Source organism: Miscanthus floridulus, chromosome 18, assembly GCF_019320115.1.
Source record: "Miscanthus floridulus cultivar M001 chromosome 18, ASM1932011v1, whole genome shotgun sequence".
Taxonomy (NCBI): domain Eukaryota; kingdom Viridiplantae; phylum Streptophyta; class Magnoliopsida; order Poales; family Poaceae; genus Miscanthus; species Miscanthus floridulus.
In genome coordinates this window covers 61,628,297-61,645,302 of record NC_089597.1, presented here as the reverse complement: position 1 = coordinate 61,645,302, position 17,006 = coordinate 61,628,297, and positions in this window count along the sequence as shown.

Below are 17,006 nucleotides of genomic sequence, written 5' to 3'. Positions count from 1 at the left end.
AAGCTAATTCACCTAATGATATCAAGAAGAAGGATAGCTTGATTAGTGAGGTTTTCTAGGGATAGAGATCCTAAGTTAAGACAGCTTTGCCACAATATACTTGCTTCGGGCACCAGATAACACTTTGTCTGCCAAGCGTTGCCGGCGTACGGCTCAATGCCATACCTAGACCTAGGGGATTGCAAGGTACAGATAGGACTGTCACCACTTGTTGCATACCTCTCAACTATAGAGTACAAGGCACACGTAGGTAGCTTCTGTATACTTGCTTTGGGCACTGGATAACACTTGGTCTACCAAGCATTGTTGGCCTATGGCTCTACGTCGTACCCGGACGTGGGAGATTACAAGGGACAGACAAGGTTGTCACCACCTACCACCTACCCCTCAATCATAGAGTACGAGGCAAATGAAGGTAGCCTTTAGCCTAGACACCACGTCTATGCTATCGACTACTACTCTAGTGTCGATCAGGGTTATCCATCTTTATCAGGGCCCTCTACTAGAGTATTCGTCACAAGGACGAACGATGAACCCGCAAGTAAATAATGAACAAGACTAACTTAAAGTAGAACTCACCATCGAAGATAAACACAAACCTTATACTCCAAGTAGTATTCAGAACATAGGTAGAAGTGTAGAAGAGACGACAATTCCTGGCTTCCTTCCGCTCGGTGTACAAAGTTCGCCAAGTACATAAGAGGAAGTAGCCTACAACTCCGGTACTCTCCACTCTTACTCTCTCAGGCCCTACACTAGAACTAGCTAGAAGCTAAGATAAGAGTGTGGTTCTTCTTCTCTTCTTGCTACATTGTGCTCTCTTGTGTTGTGTTTCTTCCTTGATAATCAAATGAGGAGGAGAGAGGCCTCCTTTTATAGGTGGTAAGGAGGGGGGTTCCTTGGAAAATGCTTCATCCCCTCATGGAAAGCATGAAACCAACCTCCAAACCACCATCTTGGTGCACTGAACCTAGACGACACCCTGGGAACAGACGTGGGTTAGGCAGCATCTGTCAACATGCGAAAGATGGGCCCAAGAGGCCCCAGTGGTGGTGCAGGCGCATCTGTAGTGCGTCCGCACCCCAACTAGGCCCAAATGGTCCCATCTTCGGTGGGATGCTTCCTTTGGGCCCTTTAGGTGGGTCATGCATAGTTTTGCACCATTTGGAGTTGATTTGATATGGGTTTTGGTCTTTTTTCTCCACCTAACTGGGCCCTGATTTGCCTGGTAGGTGGGCCTTCTCCCCTTGGGCTCATGTTAGGTGATGTTATGCCTTGTTCTTTGTGTACTTTTGACATGTTTCTTGTGTTATCCCAGCATGTCCTCCTGCAATTGATGAATCACCAAAACTCATGGAACTTTGTTAGTTGTGAGCCCTATTTATAAGTTTGGTGTTCATTTGGATGGATTTTATATAAATGTTGGCGATTAAAAATGTGAGTTAAGGAGCGCTAACAACCATCAGAGACTAGGCCAAGTGAGGCCACGAAGGACTCAGGGGCTCCTGATGAGATCCTAACATGTGGTATGTTAAGTCTCGGGATCAATGGTTTCCGACCGAGAGACCCCCCGACCGACCCCTCCATGATCGCTCAGGGGCTCGGGGGCTATACCCATCGGGTATGCTCACGTGTACCCTTAGACCATGGAGTCAGGCCGAGCCGAAGCACGCCACTACCTCTGCTTAGGGCTCGGGGGCTCGCCTGAACCTTAGGCTCCCGATCAACGAGAAGCCTAAACCCCAATCCTTGGCTCCTGCACGGACTACGACGCCAGCCAAGGCCTAGGTGCAAGAAGACATGTCCTGAGCCATCGAGGATCGGGGGCTCCCAGGCGCTGCCCCGCAAGCGCGGCGCTGTCAACCGCTCCTCTAACAGGGTCACGCACGGGGTGTGACACTAGAAGACAAACTCCTCCGCGGCCTCCAGGGGATCGGGAGCTCTCGGGCCTGCATGTTAGCCCCTTGAGCTGACCTCCTTTGCCACCAAGAAGTCTCTAGAAGGCGCACCTGGGGTAGGCCGGTCTAAGCCGACATAGCCTGACACGTAGAGTGTTAGAACAGAGCAGCCGGACAACGCCCAGAGCTTCTTCGGCTCCACGACATCGCCACGGTCCACAGAGCGCCACTGTAAGACCCTCCTAGACTCTGGTGCATGTAGACCATAGGCTCATCGCCCTAAAACGCCATGTACCCAGCCTACCTCGGAATATAAGGGAAGGTCAGATCCTAGAGAGGTGGCAGGACGATCCCAGACAAATCATTCTATTCCTCACCGATCTGCTCCTTTTCAGCACCGAGAGCCGAGCAACCGAGAGGGGCATCGAGAGCTCCTCCATCACACCCGTTGTCTTCCTCCTCTCCAACGAGGGAAAGGCTCCACCGACGGCGAGGCAACCTCAGGATTAGCACCGAGCTAACCCCCAAGCAAATCTCTTTCTTTCTCCTCTACACTCTGTTGTAACCCCTGATTTTGGTTGCTCTTGAATATAAGGATCATCAGCTGCTAGACATAGGGCATCGATCGGGCCGAAACAGGATAAACCGTTGCATCCCCTCTGTGATTCTTATGTTCTTAAGTCCACCCGAGCCACCGGAGACACGTATTATAACACTGACTCAAACAACAATGCTTGTCGCGGTTCCAACCCGCGACAACGCTGGCATGGCACCACCTCGGATCCCCCCTCGATGACTCGCACGTCCGCACCGGTGCCTCTGTCTGCTGCATCGCGTCTTGCATTATGATGCAGCTCCGACAACAACGACGACACGACATCTCCGTGCGACGACATACGGACAGAGGCGACTGCAGCTCGGTGACAATGACACAAGAACGTGCCTGCCTGTTTTGTTTTTTGCTTGGTTATTTGGTGGATTTTGGCTGTATATATTTGTGCTAAAATATAGAGTTTTGTTCTGATCCAATCCATGCTTGCTATCCTTGCTTCGATGGGTTTCTATAGTTTGGATTTATAAGATTCAATTCGATTTCTATTCTGATCTTGATTTCTGATTCTTGTCAGGGTGGAACACATCGTGGTTGGTGCCAGAGATGCGGAATACGCGGACTCTGTGGGAGGAGGCCGATGTGGACTCAATTCTGTGGGAGGGGTTTTGAACGTTTCTATCGTGTAGAAGAACGGACGCTAATTTTTTTTCTAGAGCCCATGGCCGAGACCGAGGTCGAGACACTCTAGGACTATTAGGTTGGACGAAAATCTAAAGTGGCCAGAAATTTTGTCTCTTTAGTATTAGTAGCAAATATGCTCGTGCGTTGCAACGGTAGAAAAAAAAGACTATCGTACATTCATGACGACAAAAATGATATATATCTATATTCATATTTTACTTTTTACAAAAATTAAAATCTATAACTTATTTTGTGACGATTACGACATCTATAATACTATAAACTAATATTGGCAATAATACAACAATGTCCGAATAAGTCTTTATCGAATTTAAAATACAATTTTGATTGGTTTTTTCTCCCGTTATAGAGCACATAAATATTTTCATACCATTTATATGCATTGATATAGTGAAATATCGAGTTATATGACTTTCTTTGTGGGTCCATAATCAAGAACCGACATATCTGCGGGAGATTATGATGGGTATAATGGGAGACCTTTTTAAGTTTTTCACATGTAACCTGTGTTGGAGATTGCACTAAGTTTAGAGACTAACTTATTTAGACCAGACCGAACAACAAACTGGTCAATATTTCAGTTTAAAGTTTGATTAGTCAGCTCAAAAGTTTAACCGGTTATATAAAATAATTATTTTATTAATCAAAACTGCATTAGCATCTTGGTTGTTGGAATCTTCTTCTTAAAGAGGGTCAAGAGTTAAAAGATCCATAAAATTATATTTATATGTTTTTAATTTTTATAGAAACAACACAACAAATTAGAACAAAAACAATATAGAAAATCAAATGAAGAAAAAGATTCGGGAGTCAATTCGGAGGCCGAACGAAAGTGACAAAATAAAAGGTAAAAAAGGAAGTAGAACGCGGGAAAAAGGACAAGGAAAAATAAAGGAACAAAAATTGGAAAGAAAGAAATTTAACCCATACGACATGGAACAACATAAGACCTAACGTGGAAAAACCGGAACCTATAGGAGGGAATAATAGAATCGGATATCCTCGGAGATAAAAAAATAGAAAAAAGACCAAAATAAGAAACTTTCTATATACATTAGAATCGGACTCCGTATATTCTAACACATATGAGCACGGACCCAATATGTTTTGGAATCAGACTCCATATCGCATTAGGCAAGAGCTATTCTAACTCGTACACGAGTTATATATATAAATCTGAACGAAAAAAAACTTTCTATTGTTCGGTAGTTAGAGGGAAACAGACAAAAAAATGGATGGACGAAAAAAATGGCAAAAATTTTTGCCTCTTTATTATTAGTTAGGGATAGATACAACGTCTATATATATATATATATATATATATATATATATATATATATATATATATATATATATATATATATATATTATTCCCTAACCAGACATTCACATCCGCGTGATTACTAGATTTGATTACTTCATTTCCGATACCATGCTAGTGACATGAGTCAAATACAGGGGTATGCTAAGTCCCCGACAAGGAGTTGCCGACCGAAAGACCCCCCTCAACTGATCTCACATATCGCTCAGGGGCTCGAGGGCTATACCCATCGCACGTACCCTCTGGAAGGAGCCCGACCGAGCCCAAGCATGCCTACTGCTGCAAGTCGGGGTTCGGGGGCCCACCAGAGCCTGGGCTACCGAACAACGATAGTCCATGCCGAACTCCGACCCACTACCGACCCGAGCTATCATTCGGACGCCTAGGCAACATCCCGTGCCATGGGTGACCTGCCGAGCATCCGAATCCCGACGGGCGTGAAGACTCCATGGTGCTTCCCTGAGCAATGGGTGCGGAACGCCGTCCACCCGCTCCATTGATATAGTCACGTAATCAGCGTGATACAACGCGACAAGTAGCTTCACCAACTCCGGAGGCAGTGGACTCCAGGGCCCACTCATCATCCCATTAGGCCAGGGCTCCTTCGCAACCAAGGTGGCATCGAGAAGGTTCACCCAAGGGTGGCCGGATTGCAGCAGATAGGCCATGACGGTCAAGTATCAGGTCGCAGCAACATTACGTGGCGCATACAGCTCCTCCGACTCCTCCGTATACGACGAAGCAGAGGTCCATCCACGCCGCGGTAGCATCCTCCTGCACCCAGCGTATGTAAACCATACACTAAAGCACCAAACCAACTTGTACCTGACCTTCCTCAGAATATAAGTGGAGGGTCAGCTCCCGTAGAGGGGAGGAGGGTGAATCAGACACCAGAGGCCGATTGGATAGTGAACCATCGGCTAGCCAGACATCGAGAAGTAGAGAAAAAATAGAGTGTTCCCCTTGACAACCAAGCTAGAGAGAGGCCAATTCCTTACTCGCTGGGAAGAACCTCACTGCCCACAAACAATAGGATAGCACCGAGCGATCCCTTGCCACCTCCGTTGTAACCCCCTGATTTGGGTGCTCCTAAATACGAAGAAGACCTCACTGCTCGACGTAGGGCCTCGATAGACCGAACCAGGATAAACCGTTGTGTCTCCCTTGTATTTTTTAGTACCCGAGACACTAGAGACCCACACTTCCGTCATCCGATGAACAGTTGGCGCACCAGGTATTGGAGCGCGTCAAGTGTGATTTTGGCTCTCTATGGCTGGAGCCACCTGCCTCGTGGCTAGGATAGGCGGTGCCAACCCTAAAGGAAGCGTCCTCTTCTCTAGCAAGATCATCATCGTAGTTGGTGATTTCATCCTCAACCAAGTTCTCAACTTTGGGAGCTTGGCCTACGTCACTAACTGCTATGGCCAACTTGATCCCCACTAGGAGGCCACATCGGTGGACAATGAGTCCCCGTCGTTGTATCTACCGGTGTTTAATGACCGGCAACACATCATGGGGTTCCCAGAGACAATAATTGGAGGGCTTTGGCATATGCAGAACTTGACAATAAACGCGAAAGACAGTAGTTGTCGCGGGTTGGTCACCTTGGCAAGCATTGTTGTTCGTCATGTGTCACTGAGTGTGGGTCTCTAGTGGCTTGGGTGGACTCAAGAACACAAGAGAAGGCATGGCGATGTATCCTAGTTTGGGCTATCGAGGCCCTACGTTGAACAGTGGTTGTTCTTTGTATTCGAGAGCACCCAAATCAGGGGGTTACAATGAAGGAGAAAGATATTTGGTAGGGGATCCCTCTGTGCTATCCTAGGCTCATCGAGGGTGAGGTTGGTTCCGAGGCGAGGGAGAAGAAAGCTCCTCTCTTACTGGATTATCATGGGGAGGAATGCTTGGTCGTTCCTCTCTTACTGGATTATCATGGGGAGCTCGAAATGAGTTCATTTGTTCTATGTTGCCATGACCTATTTGATCTTATCCTCCCCCTCTCTATAGGATCCAACATCCCCCTTATAGACCAAGGAAGGTCGAGTACAAGGCAGTTTGGGCATTTTGAGCCAATGGTCTACATGCACCAATATCTAGGAGGGTGCTGTTGCGGCATTGATGGACTTTGGTGTTGTCGTTGAGTCAGAGCTTCAGCCGCCGCCTGGCTCTTCTGGCCCTGATGCTCTGACCATCAGGGACTATCAGCTTGGACCTCAACTAGGTAAGCATTCTTGAGACTTCATTGGAGGCGAAGGCGCCTAGCTTGGGGACCTAATGATCGGGCCTAGGTGCCCCCGAGCCCCTAGATTTGGTGCTAGGAGTTTTTGTTCTTGTGTCATGCTGCATGCTTGAGTTTGTTGGAGGAGTTAGTGACATCGTCATGCATCCATCGGTTGGGGCAATGCTGAGGATCCTCGAGCCTTAGACGCTCAACGGACTAAGTGGTGATGCTCGAGGCATTGGAGCCCTGGTCGGGCACTTGCTTGGGTTGAGGGCGAGCTCGAGGATAAGGCTAGGGCTACCATTGGGTAGGAGCTCGGGATCTTAGCAAGCCCCTAAGCCCAAAGCAAAGGCCGAGGGTGTGCTCATGCTCAGCCTAATTTTTTTGCTAGAGGGTACACGCAAGCGTACCTAATGAGCATAGCCCCTAAGCGATCCTAGCAGAATCAGTCATGGGGTTTCTCGGTCGGGAGTCTATTTCCCAAGGACTTGACAAACCCCTATGTTTGACTCTCAGCAATAGTGATTTATATTGGTTTAGGCCATTGTATAGCGTAATACCCTAGTCTAGTTAGACGTGGTGCCTTTGCGTTGGGTTGTTTTGTTTGATTGATTATACAAGGGGTGCGCTCCTGCCTCTTTTTATACAGTACAGAGGGTAGGGCATATTGATCTAGTCCTAGTCAGTTGCAATAAAAGAGTTCTAGTTCTATTATAGGAGCTAACTTTCCTTGTAATCTGACTAGGTCGGTCCTTCATAGCCTAGAGATCATCGGGCGCCTCAGCCTCCTCATTCTCCCTCTCCATCATCCTCGACAAAAGAGAAGTCTCCTCCTCTTCCTCCTCCCCCGCAAAGATCCCACTATTGGTATTTATTATGCTCAAGTAAAATATTCCACAAGTGCACAGAAATATCGTTGTAGCATTTCACCCAGGAGTATTCTAGGGTATCATATTTATCCTAAGGGAAGCAATGGTTAAAGAATGTGATAGCTAACCATCATGTGTCCACTAACTTCTATACCAACTAGACTAGAGTGGGGGTAAAAGATATGTATTATAAGGGTAGTGACACACACAAAAGAAGTCCGAACATGAAGATGAGTAAACTAGCTAGTAGGGAGGACAATGACTGAGCATAGGGTTTCCTATGATTCAAGCTCTGCTTCTATGGTTATACCTTAGTCATGTAATTGCAACATAGAGATTGAGTTGACACAATAGGTATACTAGGTGGAAGACACAACAATAGGAGACTCAGCTCCTACCCAAAGCCTCAACATAGTTATTGAAACCTTACCATTTTAATAACTTGCCTAAAACACATGGTGGATTACTTAGACTAGATAGGCCCTATCACAACCTACTAGCTACCACAACTATGTGTGCGACAAGCGGTAACCAAAGGCAAGATAGTGTATAAGCACCATGCTTACACCTTCTCTCACTACTCTAATTGTGCACACACGGATCTATTAGAGCACCCTATGACAAGCGATGATCGAATACAAGTGTGGGCTTCGATCACAATCTCATACATAACAACTACATTCTATGCCAAACCATAACAACAATATAACAAGTATAAGGTCGCACAAGCATAAGCGAAGTAAAGTAGAGCAAGAATATAAATATAAGAGTAAAGTCTTACAAAGAGAGAAAGGAGATACAAGACCATACCAGACCTCCTAGAAGACTAGATCAGGCACCCAGAGACAAAGCTCACTACTCACCCTAACTCCCAACTACACTAGCACAACTACATCTTGAGAGAGTGGAGAGATTCTTGCTTGTCTTGTGTCTTGAGAGTGAAGGTGCGCCCCTCTATTTATACTAGGGGTGGAGCAATAGGAGCAACCGGAAGCACCACAACAGCGATCCGTGTGCCCTTTGTTGTGAGCCTTTGGATGAAACCGCTGTAATGACCCAAATTCATTACACCCTAGGTAGTTATTTTCAACCCTCTGAGTGAACAGGCATCCAAGCTCACGAACAAATCCCTGATGCCTTGAACTAGATTGACCGTTGAGAACCTACCAAAAGGGATCCCGTAGTTATCTACCGATAGCCATGGTCAAGCTCATACCCAGAGAAATGGAGAGAAACTCGAATGGATTAAGGAATATCCTATTGACATCATCAACACCAATCCAACCTCAGAGAGCAACTCAAGATATCGTGACTCGGTTTACAATGCCAAGATAGCTAATGATAGAATTAATTGGGCAAAGACAGAGATATACTATACAGTTTGCCAGTTCTACCGGACTATCCGATAGATTTTAGATCAGCAGCAGTAAGTGGGAAATGAGTTGTTTGCCACTTAAGAGAGTGGGACCCACATGTTAGCACAAATTGGGATGCTTCATCAGCAAAAAGTTGAACCCTCTCACCCACTCACTCACCCACCCACTCATTTGCCACTCTCCCTCTCTCTCTACACTCTAAGAACAAGGATGAACCCTAGAACTAGGGAGAGAAAGGATTGGAAGGGGGATTGGAGAAGGAGAAGAAGGGAAGGAAAGGAAGCATCAGCACCACTCCATGGACACCATCAACATCTTCAACCTTGTTCATGGTGTGCTCAAGAAGAGAAACTTTTATTTCTCAAATTTTCCACCCAAGAGTAATTTGTGGTTTTGGTGAAGGATGGAAGCATTCCTTGCTGATGGTTATTCCATCATATGCAAGTAAGTTCAAGAAACCTTCATTTAGCTCAAGCACTCAAGTGCCTCATGGGTTAAGCTTTGATTCATGTCTTGGTGCCTTGTAAGAGGAATGCCATAGTGACCAATCTCTAGGATGAAGAAGCAAGAGTGAGGGAAGATTGGATCTTCAACTTTTGGTTATGGAAGCTCTCAATCTCATAGCTAAGGATTCATCTCATTCTCATGGCTTTACCTTTATCTTCTTGTATCCCTAAGTTTGATCCTAACCTATAGCCACACTTAGCAAAACAAGCTTCAAACCTAGCTATCTTGAGCCTAGTGAGCCACCTAAACAATCCTAGAGATATCTTGCACATGCATAGATCACAGCTGAGCACATCTAAGTTTAAAACCCAAGATCACCCAAGAACATAGGTTCTATTGATAGTTTGATGGAGTGTCCGTCATATCGACAAAGTGTATGATAGCCCTAGGAAACTGGCCACCAGAACCTTATCCCTTGTTGACATGGACCCCCGAAGTGTCCGCGGTATCTTGCAGAGTGTCCGTTGAATTATAAAGACTTATATCCAGTGAACCCAAGAGCACCTAGCCTATACCAGAGCATCCGTCACTTACGACGGAGTGTCTGATGAATTATAGAGGATAGTGACCTAGCAACCTGAGACTTCTTGGTTCCTACCGGAGTGTCCATCACCTTCGACAGAGTGTTCATCAACCCAAGCAGAGTTCAACTAGAGCCAAGTCACCTCAAGCCCCAACCAGACGGAGTTTCCGCCACCTAGGTCGGAGTGTCTGTCAAGTTAATAGTAAGGATGAAGTTACCTAGTGAACTTACCCAAGAGGTCAACAATACTAGACTAAGCATAGTTTCAAATAGGGCAACAGTAGAGCCATAGATAGAAGCCTCTATCATAAGTCCTAAGCAAAGTCTTGTTCCTAAGCCTTCCTCGATTGTCTTCAGCCTCGATCCTTGTTTTCTTTCAGGAGCCGAGTAGCGTGAGGGATGTGTGTTGGTTGTCGTCTGCAACTTTGAATTCGGTTGAGTGGCAAAATTAGGCAGGTACCCCACTACTATAAACCCTATTTTGGATACTTATTGTGTTTCATTATGAGTTATGCATTACATGTAGTTTTGGTTAGTAAACCTGTTCACCTTACACTTATAGTCACTCTTTAATCTGTTAGAAGCCTCTCTTCTAAACAATGGGAATGGAAATGCTTAATCGCTTATTGCTTAGTTGTTTAGCAATGGTAGAAGTCAAGCATGAGAAGGGAACTCATACTTGCGTGTGTAGGATGCTACACTTGGATAATTAATCACTAAAACTAATGGGGGTACAACTTGACTTACTTCACTAGTCCGGCTAAGGAATAACATGAGTAAAAGGTATAAACTTGGATACCACTGTGGCAACTTTGCTCAAGCCAAGGGTAGGTCATTGTGAGTGTGGGATCTCAAGCGACATGGCTCGTGGGGCAGTTAACGGCCTTTTATTAGGATACGTGAGTCCGAGTAACCACCTATACAAACCACATGTCGTGGATGGGGTCGACAAGCCAAGTAACTAATTGTGACCGGTTTATTCATGAAACTGGCAAGGGGTGGCGCTGGTCGAGAATGTCTGGGGACATTGACCGGGCACCAGTCGAACCTTTCATAGGATACTCGGGCCGGATTAGGGAAAGGTTGGAAATTGTGAGGTAACCCTTATTCTAGGATCCAGAGTATGGTGATTAGTCCCGTATTTTCGTGTGGGTACAGTTGTACACCTCTACAGAGTTTGAAAGCCTAAAGTCCCTTGGGATGGACCCTCATGGTTATTCTTTCTTTCTATACCCATGGTAGTGTAACAATGGAGCATGATGATGTTGCGGCTTTTATGTGTTAATCACTCTTTGGATATCATACCTGGTTAAGGCTAATATCTTAAAATGAATCATGAGCATGTCATCTAAGAAACACCATGTACTCTTCGCAAATGTACAAATCCTAATAATACTCTTTGTATCCACCAAATACTATATGTTGGAATTAAGTCCTATGAGTACGAAATGTACTCATGGTGCTGCCGTTAAGTTGTTTTGCAAGTGTTGTTGTCCCGGTGGATGCAAGGTAGCAGTCTATTCACTGGTGCATAGTAGACCTTGGATCGGCCGAATCCAAGATGAGCTACAAGTTAACTATGATAAGAATTCGAATGAGTTATCGAAGAGTTGAGCCTAGAGGGAGAAACTACAACTATATAAACTTTGTGAATCATGTATTTTCCTATGAGCATAATAACCTGGAAAGTTGGGCATGACGTTGGATGTTATGTGTGTTGGTTTGCCACATGGGGTGTTCCATGTCACTCGACCATTACAAAGATCCTGAAGCTGTCGCGTGCGGATCGGTGACACACGCGACAGGGCAGATGGGTATCAAAGTAGTGGTTAACTTACATGAGCAATCGATTTGTCAAACCCCCTATAACTTCAATGTTGTGCCCAAGATAGTTTTAAACCAGATAACTGCTATGCTTTATTGTTAACCATATGAGTTAATGTAATCCTTACCTCACTAGTTAATCTTGCCTCTTGTCCTTGACATACAAACTATGTTTCAACTTAAAAGATACTTTGCATCATGGGAACCAAGAGGGAATAAGAGGAGCACCCAAGTGAGAACCAAAATCTGTATCTAGTTCACCCTAAATATTAGGCATGTTATGTTAGGAGAGTCAAGGAGAGCGGTTCTAATCCTCTTATCTATCCATCCTAGCTTTTGAGTCCCTTATCTTTTCTAACTATAGAAGCCTCCCTAAGCCTAAGCTCCCAGTATCCTTTAGAATCCCAATGCAACCTTGCGGTTCTAGATCTTGCCCCAAGAAGTTTCAGTGGAGTCTCCCTTGTATCCTAGCTTTATCTCCCAATCACAAGTTAGAAGAGATATGAACATGGAAGCATAAGAACACATTATAACAAGGACGTTATACTTTGAGCAATAAGCCCCGACTAATTTAAGTATGTTCAACCAACTGAGCAAATTTAGAAATACTGACCACCCATCTCGATGGATGGGTCATAGACAAACCAAGTGTATCAGACTATGGCAGGAAGCCAACCACATAAGTTTATCACCCCAAGGTTAACCAACAACTAGTTCGGAACTAAGATATGATAGCTGAACTTGGAAGCCACCAAGATCCATAGAGCGGCAACCAAATAGAGGAGTCAATCCTGAGATCCATGGCGATGTGCGTGAAGTGCCATGGCCATGACCTCATCCACGACCCTGACAAGCGGAAGGTCCTGATGTTGGTATTTATTAACTTATCACTTGTTTTAGTAGCCACCTAATGTTGTTGACATTCCTTAGCATCACTTTTACTAAGTTGTCATCCCTAGTGATGATGCTAGAAATGCTTGTTGGTACTACCTAGTGCCACTTCTAGAATGACACTAAGAAATACTTTAATATTTCATGTGACTACGAAGAATATATAAATGAAAAGGATCTGCAAGCACACAGATAATATATTATTGTAGCACTTCACCCGGGAGTATTCCAGGTATCGTTATTTATATTTTTACCATAGGGAAGGATGGACAGTTGGAATATATTGATAACTTATACACATGATGGAGAAATAAACCATAACCAAACTTCTACTCACAACAGGGGTAAGTCAAGAGATAAATGTATATGAATGACAAGAAAAACTAATCATTGATCACTTAGAGTACTCCTTTCTATGGCATCAGCATGGCTAAGTAGAATATTAGAGGAATAATTCCCAAGTCATTCTTAATTACAAGTCAAAGCATAGGTTGATTAGTGTAATTACACTTAGTAATCATGGTTAAGGTCAACTTCATATCTACACATAATGGATATTACTAAGGAAGATTAAGAACATAGCTTATCTTCCTTCGTAACCAGATCCTACTTGTCCTATATTCGAGGAGTGGACTAGAAAGGACTCAACGGGAGTGACACATCTATGATCTACCACATGGCCTAGAATATAGGGTACATCCACAGGTAAACAATGTATAAGCACCACGCTTACATAATGTCCACCACTCATGTAACGAAACCGTCTAATTTATAAGAGCACAAGTACAATAGCAATCATCGAAGCTATCAAACGATCATACTTGAGCCCATATAAACCTAGTAGTCCGATGAAATCATGAAGGATCTCAAACAACCAACGTACAAACCAAGATCGTACATGATTCAACACAACCAGTCACATGTTACAACTGGTTCACAAATAGTTTACATACATCGGAGTTTCAACAAAGATATTACAACTCAAATTTAGAAGTAGTGGAAGCAACATAGTTTTGAAACAACATCACGATAGTTGAAATACATCGCTAGTTTAAGATCATCTCCAACAAAAGCACATAGATGAGATGATATAGAATGACCATGCCCCTAGTCTTATTCTCCATCAACTACAGGAGTTATGTAATGCTTGGAGTAACCATGGTACATCATGTCATCTACAACAAATGGGAATAAACCCTGAGTACGAGAAGGTACTCAGCTAGACTTACCCATCATAAACCAAAATAATAAGACACCAAGGAGTATGCAAGGCTTTAAAGGTGGAGTTTGCTTGACAACATTTTGTATAAATGCTTTAGTAACATAACTTGGAGATTTAGTACCTCTAGCATCAATTTGAGTACCTATTCAATTAAGCATCTCTAGATTAGCACCTTTACTAGAGCAATCACTTGATTAAGCTAACAAGCATTAGTAACCATATCCGGTATAAGAATAATTTGAGCATCATCATAACCATCAAGTTTCCATTAAGTTACTCTACATTGCCGCTGCTTAGTCAAGTTCTCACTATCCTAAAACCCATTAATAATGTACAAAAATTTTCATGGCAATATGGTACTTATTTTTATCCTTACGAATTTCCTCAGAAAACACCATTTATTAAAATATAAATAGAAAGACCTTACTCCAATTAAGTTTACTACAAGTTCAACATTTTTCCTAACAAGAGGAAGTCAACACAAGATCAAAAAAATTGGAATCATAATTTTATCACTTTCCTAGCTCAAGTTATGCATTTTACAAGATTGAAAACAATTTAAAAGCACTTATATAGCTCCATTTAATTCTCCTCGAAAAACATCCCAAATAGTAGGTTTCATATTTTTATCAAAAACTACACTCCATGATGAATCCAACAAAATTTCATTCACCCCATTTGGACACTCCTAGCTCTAGATATGAATTTTTGAAACATGCATTCAAATCTGTGAAAACAAATAAGGAAATCAAGTAATACACAGACTGACAGATGGGGCATGCTGGTCAGTAGGACCCATGCGTCAGTGATACCAGAGCAGGGGAGGTGCTCTGGCTAGCCTTATCTCACTGGCGGTGAGATCACTAGCGACGACGGTGACACCAATGTGTTCCCCTCATCAAGCCGCTTCGGTTGGTGGTGAAGACGTGACCTAGGGTTCACCGGAGATGGCTCGTCGGCGGTGATGGCGGCACGACAAAGCTTTGCGGTGGTGTGTCAGCCATCTTCGACCATAGCATGTGCTAGTGAGGATGGCTACTCCATCCTGGTGACCTAGCGTAGCACTACGACGAGGATTAAGCCATGGTGACGCAATGGAAAAGCTTGCCCGCGTGCATGGCCATGCGACGGTGCATGGTGAGCTGTGGCGGGGCTCTCCATTCTGGCTAGCCGGCGATGAGAGGGGAGTCTCCATCTAGCCTACTATATCTAGGTCACAAGGCCATGTAGAGGCGACTAAGAGCGGGGACTAGAGTGACCCTGAGACAGCTGGCCGTGTCGAGCTCAAGCTCACGACCATGGCGGACACGGCGGGAGCGGCAGTGTGTTCCCACTAGACCGCGCAGTAGCATCTAACCAAGTTCCTACCTAAGCATATGGACCATAAGGTGGCTATAGACCAGAGAAGAGGAGGACAGGAGGTGTGGCAGAATGGTGTGGCCATGGTGAGCCAAGCGCGCGGTGGCACTCCGATGAGTTCACGACGACGGCGATGCAAAATGTGCCCTTACTCTAGCTCGGTAAGTGGGGCTAGCGGGTCAAGGTGGAAGAGGTGACAATGGTAGACCTATTGGCGAGCTAGATTGGGCGGTGGTGCAGCGACAATGGCGCACAAGCAGGTGGAGCATGGTGGTAGCAGCAATGGCGGGCGTGGTCTCCTCGGTTCGACATGGAGAAGAGAGCAGAGAGCGAGAGATGGAATGGGAGCAGCAGCAGCACGTCGCCCGGTTCCACCACTTTGGCACGACATCGCGGGGCCAACAGTGGCGTATGGGTGCCATGTGGCGGGTGCGTGCTGCACGCAGTTGGCCATGACCCATGGCTGATTTGAATCAGCTCAGCTGATTCAGTCTCCCTATGTCCCAACTGACAGCATGGGTTCATCCACCTCTATCTCCTAATCCGTTCGTTTTTTTGCAAAAACTCCATTAACAAAAGTTGTAGAGCTACATGTAAACTCCAACTTTTCTTTAGGGAGCATCATATAATTCACCATAGTTTTCAAAATACAAAGCTCCAAAGTATGGTACATTGAAATTGAAAATCAGTCCTAGACTTAGAAATTTTTTAGTAAAAATAGTAATTCTTTTGCTACTTGTGAGCTATTTTTGAGCATGCTATACACTGAATTAGGTCTTTACCCAAAAATAAAAGTTGTTACCCTAGTCAAGTACTACAACTTTGCTTAAGGGTGCACTGCCTTGCAAACACTCTATGCTATAGTTCAACTTAGGTCAATCATGCAACATGAAAATGATAGCTTACACTATAACCATGACTTAGAGGCCAATTGGGTCCAAGTCATGAATACTAAAGTTGTTCCATATGACATTCTAAACATGTTAAAGGTACTCCTAGGGTCCCACAAGCATTTCACACATTGATCACATGTAAACCCTAGCCTAGGTATAAATTTAAAAAGACATCACATGTGATATAAGCAAGATATTGAAGATAGAATTTGACATGCTCGTGCTCATGAATGTTCAATGTTGCTTGTGCTCATGCAATGCCAATGCCAAATGTATGCTTAACACTAGGGTGTTACATCCCTTTCCCCCTTATAGAAATCTCATCCCGAGATTAGAAAGACCTACCAATTCTTGTAGAAAGTTGGGTAGGCGTCACGTAGAAAATCGTCCCTTTCCCACGTTGCATCTTGTTCACTATGGTTGTTCCACACCACTTTATATAACTTAACCACCTTACTTTGAGTCACTCTCTCCATTTCTTCTATCACCCGGATAGGTTCTTCTTCATATGTCAAATCAGACTAGATCTTGACATTAGTGGGTTCAATGGCTTCTTTGGGCACACGAAGACATTTCTTCAATTGAGAGACATGGAAAACATTGAAGATCAAGCTCATCTCTGGTGGTAGTTGGAGTCTATAAGCTACTAGTCCACATTGCTCAATAATTTTGTATGGGCCCACATATCGGGGCGCTAGCTTTCACTTCACACTAAATCGCTGTACCTTTTTCATCGGTGATACTTTCAAGTACACGTAATCACCAACTCCAAATATAAGAGGATTCCTTCTCTTGTCTGCATAACTCTTCTATCCTGATTTAGCAACTTCTATATGTTGCTAAATGA